General features: G+C 38.5%; 1 long non-coding RNA gene across 1 annotated transcript in view; it reads left to right on the top strand.

Moving 5' to 3' along the window:
* Positions 1–5,998, top strand: part of LOC125753933 (uncharacterized) — a 42,658-nt gene extending 36,660 nt beyond the window's left edge. Inside the window, exon 3 of the long non-coding RNA XR_007406887.1 lies at positions 4,312–5,998. This is a non-coding gene — a long non-coding RNA (uncharacterized LOC125753933). The remainder of the gene's footprint in view (positions 1–4,311) is intronic.
* Positions 5,999–12,383: the final 6,385 nt, after the last annotated feature.

Below are 12,383 nucleotides of genomic sequence, written 5' to 3'. Positions count from 1 at the left end.
CTATCTTGATATATGTTCTGTAGACACTAGAAAATAATGTATATTCAGTTTTTGTTAGGGAGAGGATTCCATAAATGCCAGTTAGATTCTGTTGGTTGATATTGTTGAGTTCTTCTGTATTCTTGTTGACTTTGTCCAGGTGTTCAATCAATTGTTGAGAAGGGGGTTCTGAAATCTATAACTAGTTGTGGATTTGTCCATTTCTCCATCCACTTTATCAGTTTTTGCTTCATATATTTTGTAGCAAAAACTGTATTTTCTATTGGGTGATATATACACATTTAGAACTGCTATGTCCTCTTGGTCATTATAAAATGTTGTTGTCTGTGGTAATTTTCTGTGCTCTGATGTCTACCTTGTCTAATAGCAATAGAGCCACTCCCATTTCCTTTTGATTAATATTTACATGTTATCTTTTCCATCATCTTACTTTCAACCTGCCTATATTGTTATGCTTGAAGTGAATTTCATGTAGACAGAAGATAGTTGGATAATACTTTTAATCTACTCTCCCAATTTCTATCTTTTAATTGATATATCATTTATATTTAATATAATTATTGATATGCTAGGGCTGTCTGTCATTTAATTTGTTTTCTGTTTATTTTCTTTTTTTTCTCTATTTTCTTTTTTCCTACATTCCTATGAGTTACTTGACCATTCTTTAGAATTCCATTTTTATTTATTTGTAGTATTGAACATATCTTTTTATTTAGCTTTTTTATTGGTTGTTCTATCCATAGGTATTAGATTATATGTATGTGTGTGTGTGTGTATATATATCTATATATCTATATATCTATATCTATCTGTAACATATCACAGTATACCAGTATTGTCATTTTACCAATTCAAGTGAGATACCGAAACCTCACTTCCTTTATGTCCCTTTATCCTCTTTCGTTTATTATATAACTATCTTTAATATTTCTTCTACATACATTCAGAACTATACTGACAATGTTAAAACTTTTGCTTGATCTTCAAAAGGAATTTAGATAACTCAAGAGAAGGAAAGTTTATTTACCCCTATTTTTGCTTATCATGTCCTTTTCTCTTGATTTCTAAGGTTTTGTTTTCTTGTTTGTTTGTTTTTAATGTTTTTCTGTTTAGAGAACTTCCTTTAGCTATTCATTTAGAGTAGGTGTGCTGGGGACAAATTCTTAGTTTTTCTTAATCTGAGAATACCTTTACTTCCCCTTCATTCCTGAAGGATATTTTTGCTGGGTATAGGATTCTAGGTTAAGTCCTTTCTTTCACTACCTGAAAATTATTGTGCCACTTTCTGCTGGCCTCCATGGTTTCTGATGAGAGATCCACTGTCATTTTAATTGTTTTCCCCTAAAGAAAAGCTGTCATATTTTCTCTGGTTGATTTTTTTGTATATTTTTTATTGAAGTTTGATTTGCCAACATATAGCATAACACCCAGTGCTCATCCCGTCAAGTGCCCCCGTCAGTGCCTGACACCCAGTCACCCCATCCCCCCGCCCACCTCCCTTTCCACTACCCCTTGTTCATTTCCCAGAGTTAGGTGTCTCTTATGTTCTGTCACCCTTACTGACTGATATTTCCCACTCATTTTCTCTCCTTTCCCTTTTATTCCCCTTTACTATTTTTTATATTCCCCAAATGAATGAGACCATATAATGTTTGTCTTTCTCCAATTGACTTACTTCACTCAGCATAATACCCTCCATTTCTATCCATGTTGAAGCAAATGGTGGGTATTTGTCATTTCTAATGGCTGAGTAATATTCCGTTGTGTATATAGGCCACATCTTTATCCATTCATCTGTCGATGGACACCGAGGCTCGTTCCACAGTTTGGCTATTGTGGACATTGCTGCTATAAACATTGGGGTGCAGGTGTCCTGCCATTTCACTGCATCTGTATCTTTGGGGTAAATCCCCAGCAGTGCAATTGCTGGGTCATAGGGCAGGTCTATTTTTAACTCTTTGAGGAACCTCCACACAGTTTTCCATAGTGGCTGTACCAGTTCACATTCCCACCAACCATGCAAGAGGCTTCCCCTTTATCTACATCCTCTCCAACATTTATTGTTTCCTGTCTTGTTAATTTTCCCCATTCTCACTGGTGTGAGGTGGTATCTCATTGTGGTTTTGATTTGTATTTCCCTGATGGCAAGTGATGGAGAACATTTTCTCATGTGCTTGTTGGCTATGTCTATGTCTTCTTTGGTGAAATTTCTGTACATGTCTTTTGCTCATTTTATGATTGGATTGTTTGTTTCTTTGCTGTTGAATTTAATAAGTTCTTTATAGATCTTGGACACTAGCCCTTTATCTGATATGGCATTTGCAAATATTTTCTCCCATTCTGTAGGTTGTCTTTTAGTTTTGTTGACTGTTTCTTTTGCTGTGCAGAAGCTTTTTACTTGATTAAGTCCCAATAATTCATTTTTGCTTTTGTTTCCCTTGCCTTCATAGATGTATCTTTTTTTTTTTTTTCATAGATGTATCTTGCAAGAAGTTGCTGTGGCCAAGTTCAAAAAGGGTGTTGCCTGTGTTCTCCTCTAGGATTTTGATGGATTTTTGTCTCACATTTAGATCTTTCATCCATTTTGAGTTTATCTTTGTGTATGGTATAAGAGAATGGTCTAGTTTCATACTCTGATTTTAAGAATTTTTCTTTGTCTTTAGTTTAAAATTTTTAATTATAATGTATCTTTTTGTGAATTTATTTGGGCTTATCCTGTATGAGGTTTTATTAATCTTCTTAAATTGGTAGATTTATACCTCTTGCCAAACTTGATAAGTTTTCAGCTATTATTTCTTTGGGTACCTTTTCAGCCTCCTCCCCTTTCTCCACTCTTCTGGGACTCTGTTCTTTTTTGTTTATTTTTGTTTTTGTTTATTTTATTTGTTGTTTAGATTGGGTAATTTCTATTGTTCTGTCATCCAGTTCACTGATTCTTTCCTCTGTCTCCCATTTGGTTATTGAGGCCATTGACTGAGCTTTTATTTCAGTTACTGTATTTTTCAGTTCCAAAATTTCTCATCCTTCTTTATATACATTCTTTTTCTTTCCTGAGGCTTTCTATCTTTTCATTGACTTCAGGTGCATTTGTAATTGCTTGCTTAAGCATTTTTATCATGGCTGCTTTTAAATCTTAAGTGACATAATTCTTACATTCTTCTTGGTGTTGATGTCTATTGATTGTATTTTTTCATGTAGTTTGAGATCTTCCTGGATTGTGCTATGATGAGTGATTTTTTGCCTGAAACCTGGACATTTTTGTATTATGAGGTTATTTAATTTGTTTTGGCTGGATTTCTCTGACACCACTTCAGCAAGGAAGTTGTAGTGCTGCCTTGTTACTGTCAGGTGGAAGTAGAAGTCTAGGTTTCCTATGTGGCATTTGTTGACACCTGATTGGGGGGGGGGTGTTCCTTGTTACTGCTGGTTAGGATTCTGGCTACCCATGTAGTCTTCACTGACGTGGCAGGGATGGGGTTGCATTACCACTCTGCAGGGATGGAATAAAAGCCCTGCCTCCCGACTTGGTCTTTTCCGATACTGACTGGATATGGGTGTTGGGACACCTTGTTAAAGCCTCATGAGGATGGAAATCTAGGCTCCCCACTTTGGCCTTTGCTGGCATCAGTAGAGGTGGGATCACAATTTTTATTATAGTATTTGATTGAAGTAGAATGATTATTGGCTAAAAGTGTTCTGTCTTGCTAGACTGGTTCTTTTCAGACCCTTTGGCTAGAGAGAGCAGGTTTTCCTTTTCTTCCCTTTTTTCTCCCTGTGTGTGTTGGCATTTCTGGGTTGTTGGCTTCTTCATTCCATGTATGGGATATATGAAGCAAAAAGAAAACCCAGGGAGCTCAAAATATCATTTCTTGGATACTGAGGTCCCTAGCTGATCTATTGCCTTTTACCTTTTAGTCTACTTGCATTTTATATGTCATGTTATAAGTTTAGGGTTTTTAGTTGTATATACTGGAAGAAATAGGGAAAAACATGTCTATCCCATCTTCCTGGAATTGGAAGTATCTTCTGGACTCATGGATATTTATTTTCTACTTTAGGTTCTAATCTTTTTTTTTTAATTTTTATTTATTTATGATAGTCACAGAGAGAGAGAGAGAGAGAGAGAGAGAGGCAGAGACACAGGCAGAGGGAGAAGCAGGCTCCATGCACCGGGAGCCCGATGTGGGACTCGATCCCAGGTCTCCAGGATCGCGCCCTGGGCCAAAGGCAGGCGCCAAACCGCTGCACCACCCAGGGATCCCTATTTTCTACTTTAGGTTCTAATCTAATACTATTTTCTTTTTTGCTTAGAGTTTTCCAGCTATATTGGGAATGGAATCTCCTTTTTGCACCAGAATTCACCTGGGTTGCTTCAAGGATCAAGGAAGGAAGGAACCTCATCTCATGGAAGGACCAGAACTCCATTTCAATGTAGAAGGAGAGACTTGGCTTCTTTCAAGCCCTTCCCATCTGACAGCTTGAGTAGAGGCCTTACTTGTAGCCATTTCTGTGGCTCCCCCAAGAGTTTTCCTATATAAATTGGAGGTAGGCTGTTAACTGGTTGCAGGGCAAAGGCACCAGACTCCTGTCTGTCCTCCTTGGAGCCTTAATCTTGCCCATTTGATTGCGACCATTCTTCCTCCCATCTTACCTTGTGAGGAAATGGGATACAGCCAAGGTGATCACTTATCTGGGGTGACAGCAAGTAAACATGAAAAATGTGCTGAGGAACACAAGAGGACAGTGATCAGAAAGGCTTTTTCTTTCAACCTAAATCATGATGTTTTGGGCGTCGGCTAGAGTTTTCTAAGTTATTTATAACTGTCCATCCCTGTTAGGGGATATATGTTTTATCTAAAAATAGGTAATCTTTCCTAATCAAATGATAAATGTGTGTGTCCCAAATGGAAGCCCCATAGTTACCCACCTCATTACAGAAGTTCAGGTGAATAATGGAAATATTACCAGCATGACACTGGATCAGATGCTTCAAGATTCTCAGTATTTGGAAGTTAGGGCTCTTTAAGTTTTTTGGTGGAAGGTCCTTCATGCTAGTAGAGGTAGCCCTTACAAGTCAAGTCCTTTTAGAATGATATTCAAAGTACTTCTTATTCCTAGCAGCTAATGATTGTGTGCGTAGGAGGTTATGTTGTGTTCCTTTGGAGTTTATGTCACATACAGACAGCATCTGGCTCTTTATCTCCAATCCTTCTTGAGGGATCCCAGTGGGGCATCTCAGTCCCAGACTTAGTGGGTGTCTAATACTCATTTCCTCGTTACACAAAGGGAAATTCACAGAGTGTTAGAGCTGGCAGGAAGCTAATTATTGCTTCTCAACTCTGGTTGCTATTTAAAAATTTCTGGAAAAATAAAAACACTAATGCCTGGGCCCAGTCTCTAGAGATTCTGACTTTTTACACCAGCCCAATAAAGTAGGTAGTGTTATTATTTCTTCTTAATAGATATAGGCCCTGAGACCTGGACTAAGTTTCCCTCAGACCCCATAGTTACTCATGGAGGAGCAGGATTTAAGCCCAAGTGGTTCGAGTTTGGAATCCCAGATTATAGTAACCCACTACCTGGAGGTGGGCCTTGACACACATGGTTTCCTTCTCCTATGCCAGGGATTCTCCAGTTAGAATCACCTGGGGAGATTTTGACAAATATGGACACTAAGATCCCAACCTTATATTCTGGTCTGGGATGAGGCCAGTGCATCGATGGGTTTTTAGATATCTCCAGGTGATTTGAGTGAGCATCCAGGATCAAGAACCACTGTCTATGTTTGATCATATAAACCACCTGCCACTTTTTAGAAACAGACCTCAATGCCCAGAGGTGGAAGTGAGCCAGAGGTAGTGCTAGGACTCAGATGCGGCCCAATTTTCTATCCAGAAGAGGCATCTGGCTGAATAAGGCCCTTGATCTTTTTATTTATTTATTTTTGGGGGTTATATTTTTATTAAAATATTTTTAACCCATTGAGGACATTGCAAGATTGGGGAAATTTCATATAGAGGTCCGGATTTTAGAATTCACTAGAAATGTTAGAGTATCTGGTAATACTTGGCTGGAGCTGAGCAGTAGCTGATGCCTTGTGGCAGGATTGTCCTTACCACTTAGACCTATTCCACTGCCTTCCTGGCATTCCCATTGCTGTTTCCCAAAGGTGCTGGAGTTTACAACCACCATATTTCTCCCATGCTATCCATCATAAAAAGTTGTGTAGTTGTCTTAGTTGCTCTTCTAGATTGCAAACATGGTAAGATTTTCAACCTGGGGACAATTCTCTTCCCTAGAGAACATATGGCAATGTCTGGAGATCTGTTTGGTTGTCATACTGATAGGGGGTATTGTGAGAGGACAGCATTGCTGACTTCTCATGGGTAGAGGTCAGAAAGGCTGCTAAACATCCCACAAACAAACATCCCTGCAACTAAGAATTAACTGGCCCCGAACGTCAGCAGTACAGAGGTTGAGAAACTGCCTTAAGTGTACTGTCTGTGTCTCTTGCTCACCTCTGAGTCCCCAGCCTGGCTGGTGGCACATAGTAGACAGTCAATTAAATGTCAGCTGGCGGCCTGACGGATGTCAGACTGTTGGCTTTTCCCCTGCTCCCGCTGGGCTTCTGCCTAACGCATCGTTGCTTTGCTCTGTGTGCACCATATGGCCCTGAAATAAGTGAGTGAGTCAATAAAAAGCCTGCCATATGCGAAGTAAGTGATCTTATGAATGAAATCCAGAGCAGGGACACAATTATTTCTTCTGAAGAAAGAGACTAATTAAACACACAATTGCAGCAAGCACATTTGCTGGGAGAACTGAAGGCGTTCTGCTGTAGGAAGAAGTATTGCTCATTCCTAAGGAAGGGTAATAGGGAGGAAGTCTTAATCATGCTTTTAATGATCAAAGGTGTCTTTAAAATCAATCCTTTCATTAACTGGGTGAAGAATGATACTGACCTAGTGGGACATTTCAGGCAGTATAAATTAACTATAAATTGCTGCGAACGATCTGCCTGGTATCTAGCTCCCATACTTTTGCTGGAAGGGGTAGAAGGAAATTCAGTTAAGGCTGATATTAAATAACCCAAGCTAGGGGGGACCCCTGGGTAGCTTCTCCAGGTAAGTGTCTGCTTTCAGGTCATGATCCCAGGGTCCTGGGATTGAGTCCTACATCGGGCTTCCTGCTTAATAAAATCTATTAATCTGTCTATCTTAAAAAAAAAAACAAACAAACCCCAAACCCAAACTCGGGTATGCTGAATTAAGGCTTCATGTCACCCTTTTGGTGACCACTTGGGATTGGGGTCCATGCTGGACTTAGCCTGGCTACCACTGTGTCTAGCCTTGCAGCTATGTCCAAAATGAGGTGGCAAATTTAGGGTGACCAGCCATCTGGGTTTGTCTGGGACTGTCTCAGTTTTAGTACTGGAAATCCTGTGTTCTGGAAAATTCCTCTGTGAAAAGTTCTGGATTTCAGTGAGGAGTGTAGTAGATCATGGGACAAGTACAAAAACCATACTGTGATCCAAAATATAGTGCTAAAAGCAATACTGTTCTAGTGTTAAATGGATGTGAAAGAGGTGGTCATTTGCCTTCTATATTTGCTGTGGCTGTTCTTGCCACTGTTCTTGCCACTGCTGATGTTGGCAACCATGGGCAGCCTTTGGAAGGCGCCCTTTGTTCATCCTTGCTCATCTAAGACTCCTCTTCCTTGTTTATTCAACACAGAGAGAGGGTTGTAATGAGTGCCAAGTGAAATAAGGCCATCAAATGCCCACTGAAGAGCTTGGTTCAGAGCAAGTGCCCAATAAATGTTAAATGACACTACTAAAATAATTGTACCACAATGATTATTATTACTGTTAGTGTAAACCTCTCAGTGGATGTGATCAGCCAAGAAAGGGCAGCACAGGTCTTTAACCTGAACATCTTTCTTGTAAGCACCAGCTCTTCTTGGATGATGGGGACTCCCATTCTATGTGGCAGGGAGATGGGGTGATTGCCTTGGACCATGTTCTTTGAGCTCCAGTCACTTGGACAGGGATTTGGGGAGTGGATGTGGGAAATAGGGAGGAGACCAGTTGGGGCCCCCAGAGACCCAAGTTTAGAGTGATGATGGACTCACTCATCCTTTTCCCTAGAGAAGTCCCTTCTATAAGTTGTTATTTTGGTGTCATATACACTGGGAAGCTATTACCACAATCAAGAAAATGAATGTATCCTTCATGCTCACAAGCTTGTAATGTCTTATTCCCTAACCTAAGGCCACAAATATTTTCTCTGTTTTCATCTAGAAGTTTATTGCCTAACCTTTTACATTTAGGCCTATGGTCCATTTTGAATTGAACTTCAAGGTGCAGATCAAGGGACATATTTCTGCACCATTTATTGATAGTGTTGCCCATATACATGTGGCCATTTTCTCAACTCTCTATTCTGTTCCATCGATATCTTTGTCTATTTTGGTGCCCTCACAACGCTGTCTGGACTATTGTAGCTTTATGATCAGTCTCCAGTGTTCCTTCTTTTCAACATACCCTCTAATACAACGTTAAATAGAAGTGATGAGTGCGCATCCTTGCCTTGTTCCTTTTTTTTTTTCCTTGCCTTGTTCCTGATGTCAGGGAGAAAGGCATTCAATTTTTTAAAAATCAAGGATGATGTTGGCTCTAGGCTTTTTGTAGATATCTTTTATAAGGTTGAGGAGATTCCCTCTATTCCTAGTTTTCCGAGAGTTTTTATGAAGAATGGATATTGGATTTTATCAAATGCTTCTTCTGAGTCTGTTGACATAATTACATGGTTTTCCCATTTTGAATTTATTAATATATATTCAATTATATTGATTGGTTTTGAATGTGAAACCAATCTTACATTTCTAGGATGAATCCCACTTGGTTACAGTGTATCTTATTTTTATATATGGTTGGATTTGATTTGATAAAATTCTGTTTAGAATTTTTGTATCTATGTTCATGAGGGATATTGCTTTTTTTTTTTTAATTTATTTTTTATTGGTGTTCAATTTACTAACATACAGAATAACCCCCAGTGCCCGTCACCCATTCACTCCCACCCCCCGCCCAGGGATATTGCTTTTTTTGTTTGTTTGTTTGTTGTTGTTTTTTTTTTTTGTAATACCTGTCAGGCTTTGGTATTGATTCTGGCCTCAGAGAATAAGTTGGGAAGTATTCTCTCCTCTTCAATTTTCTAAAAAACTTATATAGTATTGGTATTATGGCTTCCTTAAATGTTTAGTAGAATTCACCAGTAAAACTATTTGGGCCAGGAGTTTTCTTTGAGTTAGTAAAAAAAAAGACTTTTTTTAAACATTTTATTTTATTATTTTATTTTTTATTTATTTTTATTTATTTAAGATTTTATTTTTAAGTAATCTCTACACTCAACATGGGGCTTGAACTCATGACCCAGAGATTGGGAGTTGCAAGCTCTACCAACTGAGCCAGTCAGGTACCCTTCTTTGGGTATAGTTTTTAAACTATAAATTAAATTTCTTTAATAAATAAAGGGCTATTCAGGTATTTACTACTTCTTGAGTGAGCTTTGGTAGTTTGTGTTATTCAAGGAATTTTTCCATTTTATTTAAGTTGCCAAGTTTATTGGCATAAAGTTGATCATAATATTCAGTTTGTTTTCCTTTTATTATCTGTAGAATCTATAACGATATTCTCATTCTTAATGTTGATAATTTGTCTCTGCTTTCTTTTTTTTTCCGAGCAGTCTTACTTAGATTTATCAATTTCATTAATGTTCTTGAAGAATCAGATTTGAGTTTTATTGATTTTCTCTGTTGTTTTTCTGTTTTTTCTTTCATTGATTTCTGATTTCTGATACTTTTATTTACTTTGGGTTTGGTTTGCTTTTCTTTCTTAAGGTGGAAGTTGAGGCCATTGATTTGAGACCTTTCTTCTTTTCTAATATGCTTTTTAGTGCTGTAAATTTCCCCCTACACATGGCTTTAGTGGCATCTAACAAATTTTTACATGTATATTTCATTTAAATTAATTTCAAAATACTTTCTATTTCTCTTTTGGTATTTTCTTTGACCTATGAGTTATTTAGAAATGTATCAATTAGTCTCTAAACATTTGAAGACTTTCCAGAGATCTGGTATTGATTTTTTAATTAAATTCTGCTGTCGAAGGAGAATATATTTTGTATGACTTGAATTTTTAATTTATTGAAAGTTGCTTTATGGACAGAATCTTGGTAAATGTTCTGTATACACATGAAAAAAATATGGGTTCTGCATTATGAAGTCTTCTATAAATATCAATTAGGTCAAGTTGATTGATGGTGTTCAGTTTTTTATATCTTTACTGAATTTTTCCCTACTTGTTCTATCAATCATTGAGAAAGGGGTATTGAAATATCTCATTATATTTGTGGATTTTCCTATTTCTCCTCTCAGTTCTTTTTATTCATGTATTCTAAAACCCTATTTTTAGGGCCATAAACATTTAAGATTGTTATATCAACTCGATGGATCTATTTATTATTATGAATTTGTGTTCTTCATTCCTGGTGATACATTCTTTGTCCTTAAATGAAGTTTGATGTGAATATAGCCAACCTGATCCATGGAAACTGTGAGATATAATTTAATACTCCAAGTTTATGATAGTTATATAGCAATAGAAAACAAATACCCTGGGTATGGAGTTCTGGGTTGGAGATTTTTGTCTCCGTACTTTATTTTTTTATTTTTAATTTTTTAATTTATTTATGATAGTCACAGAGAGAGAGAAAGAGAGGCAGAGACACAGGCAGAGGGAGAAGCAGGCTCCATGCACCGGGAGCCCGACGTGGGATTCGATCCCGGGTCTCCAGGATCGCGCCCTGGGCCAAAGGCAGGCGCTAAACCGCTGCACCACCCAGGGATCCCTGTCTCCGTACTTTAAAGATGTAATCCCACTCTTCTTGATTGCATTATTTCTGATAAAAAGTCTGCTGTGACCTTTGTTTCCCCCCCCCCCCCACTGCCCGCCCCCGTGTATGTAATGTGTCTTAAAAAAAAAAAAAATTCTGGGGATGCCTTGGTGGCTCGTCGTTTGGGTGTCTGCCTTTGGCTCAGGGTATGGTTCAGGAGTACAGGGATGGAGTCCCATATCAGGCTTCCTGCGGGGCACCCTTTTCCCCTCTGCCTATGTCTGTGCCTCTCTCTCTGTGTCTCTCATGAATAAATAAATAAATCGTTTAAGAATAATTCTGGCTACCTCTAGGGTTTTTTTTTTTTTTTTTTTTTTTTAATGATTTTGAGTAACTTGACTACAATGTGTCTTGGGATAATTTCTTCAAATGTCCTCTGTTGAAGTGTATTAAGCTTCCTGATCTGTGGGTTTATAGTTTTCATTAAATTTGGAAAAGTTTCAGGGGATCCCTGGGTGGCTCCGCGGTTTAGCGCCTTCCTTTGGCCCAGGGCGCGATCCTGGAGTCCCGTGTTGAGCTCCCGGCATGGAGCCTGCTTCTCCCTCTGCCTGTGTCTCTGCCCCCCCACTCTCTATCATAAATAAATAAAATCTTTAAAATTTGGAAAAGTTTCAGCCATGATTTCTTCAAATATTCTTTTCAGTGATCCTTGCCCTCCTGTGTCTTCTCCTTTGGGGACTCAATTACACATATATTAGGTTGCTCAAAGTTGTCCCACAGCTCAATGACATTTTACTTTGTTTATTGAAATAATTTTTCTCTAGATTTTAATATTGGAGAGATTTTATTGCTATATCTTCAAGTTTACAAAACTCCTTCTGTGATGTTTAGTTTTCCTTTTTTTTTTTCCTAAAGATTTTATTTATTCAGGAGAGACACACACAGAGAAAGATAGAGACATAGGCGGAGGGAGAAGCAAGCTCCCTGTGGGGAACCCCGTGCAGGACTTGATCCCAGGATCTTGGGATCATGATCTGAGCCAAAGGCAGATGCTCAACCATGCAGGGAGCCTGACGAGGGACTCGATCCTGAGTCTCCAGGCCCGGGCTGCCCTCAGTGTATTTTTAAATCTCAGACATTATAGTTTTAATCTCTTGGTTTCAATCTTTTTTTCTTTTTCTTTTTTTTCATCTTCCATTGCTCTACTTAACTTTTCAGATATATGGGGAACGTCAGGGCATGATCCCTGCACGGAGCCTGGGTCTCTGCCTCTTTCTCTGTGTGTCTCTTATGAATAAATAAATAAAATCTTTTTAAAGCCTTTTCAAACATATGAAATACAGTGTAATACTATTTTTTTTAAAGATTTTATTTATTTATTCATAGAGACAGAGAGAGGTGGGGTCGGGAGTGGGCAGAAGCACAGCCAGAGGTAGAAGCAGGCTCCATGCAGGGAGCCTGATGTGGGACTGGATCCAGGGTCCCCAG

Source organism: Canis lupus, chromosome 28 (assembly GCF_003254725.2).
Source record: "Canis lupus dingo isolate Sandy chromosome 28, ASM325472v2, whole genome shotgun sequence".
Lineage (NCBI taxonomy): Eukaryota > Metazoa > Chordata > Mammalia > Carnivora > Canidae > Canis > Canis lupus.
Note: the sequence above shows the minus strand (reverse complement) of the source record. Positions and strands in the feature narration are given on the sequence as shown.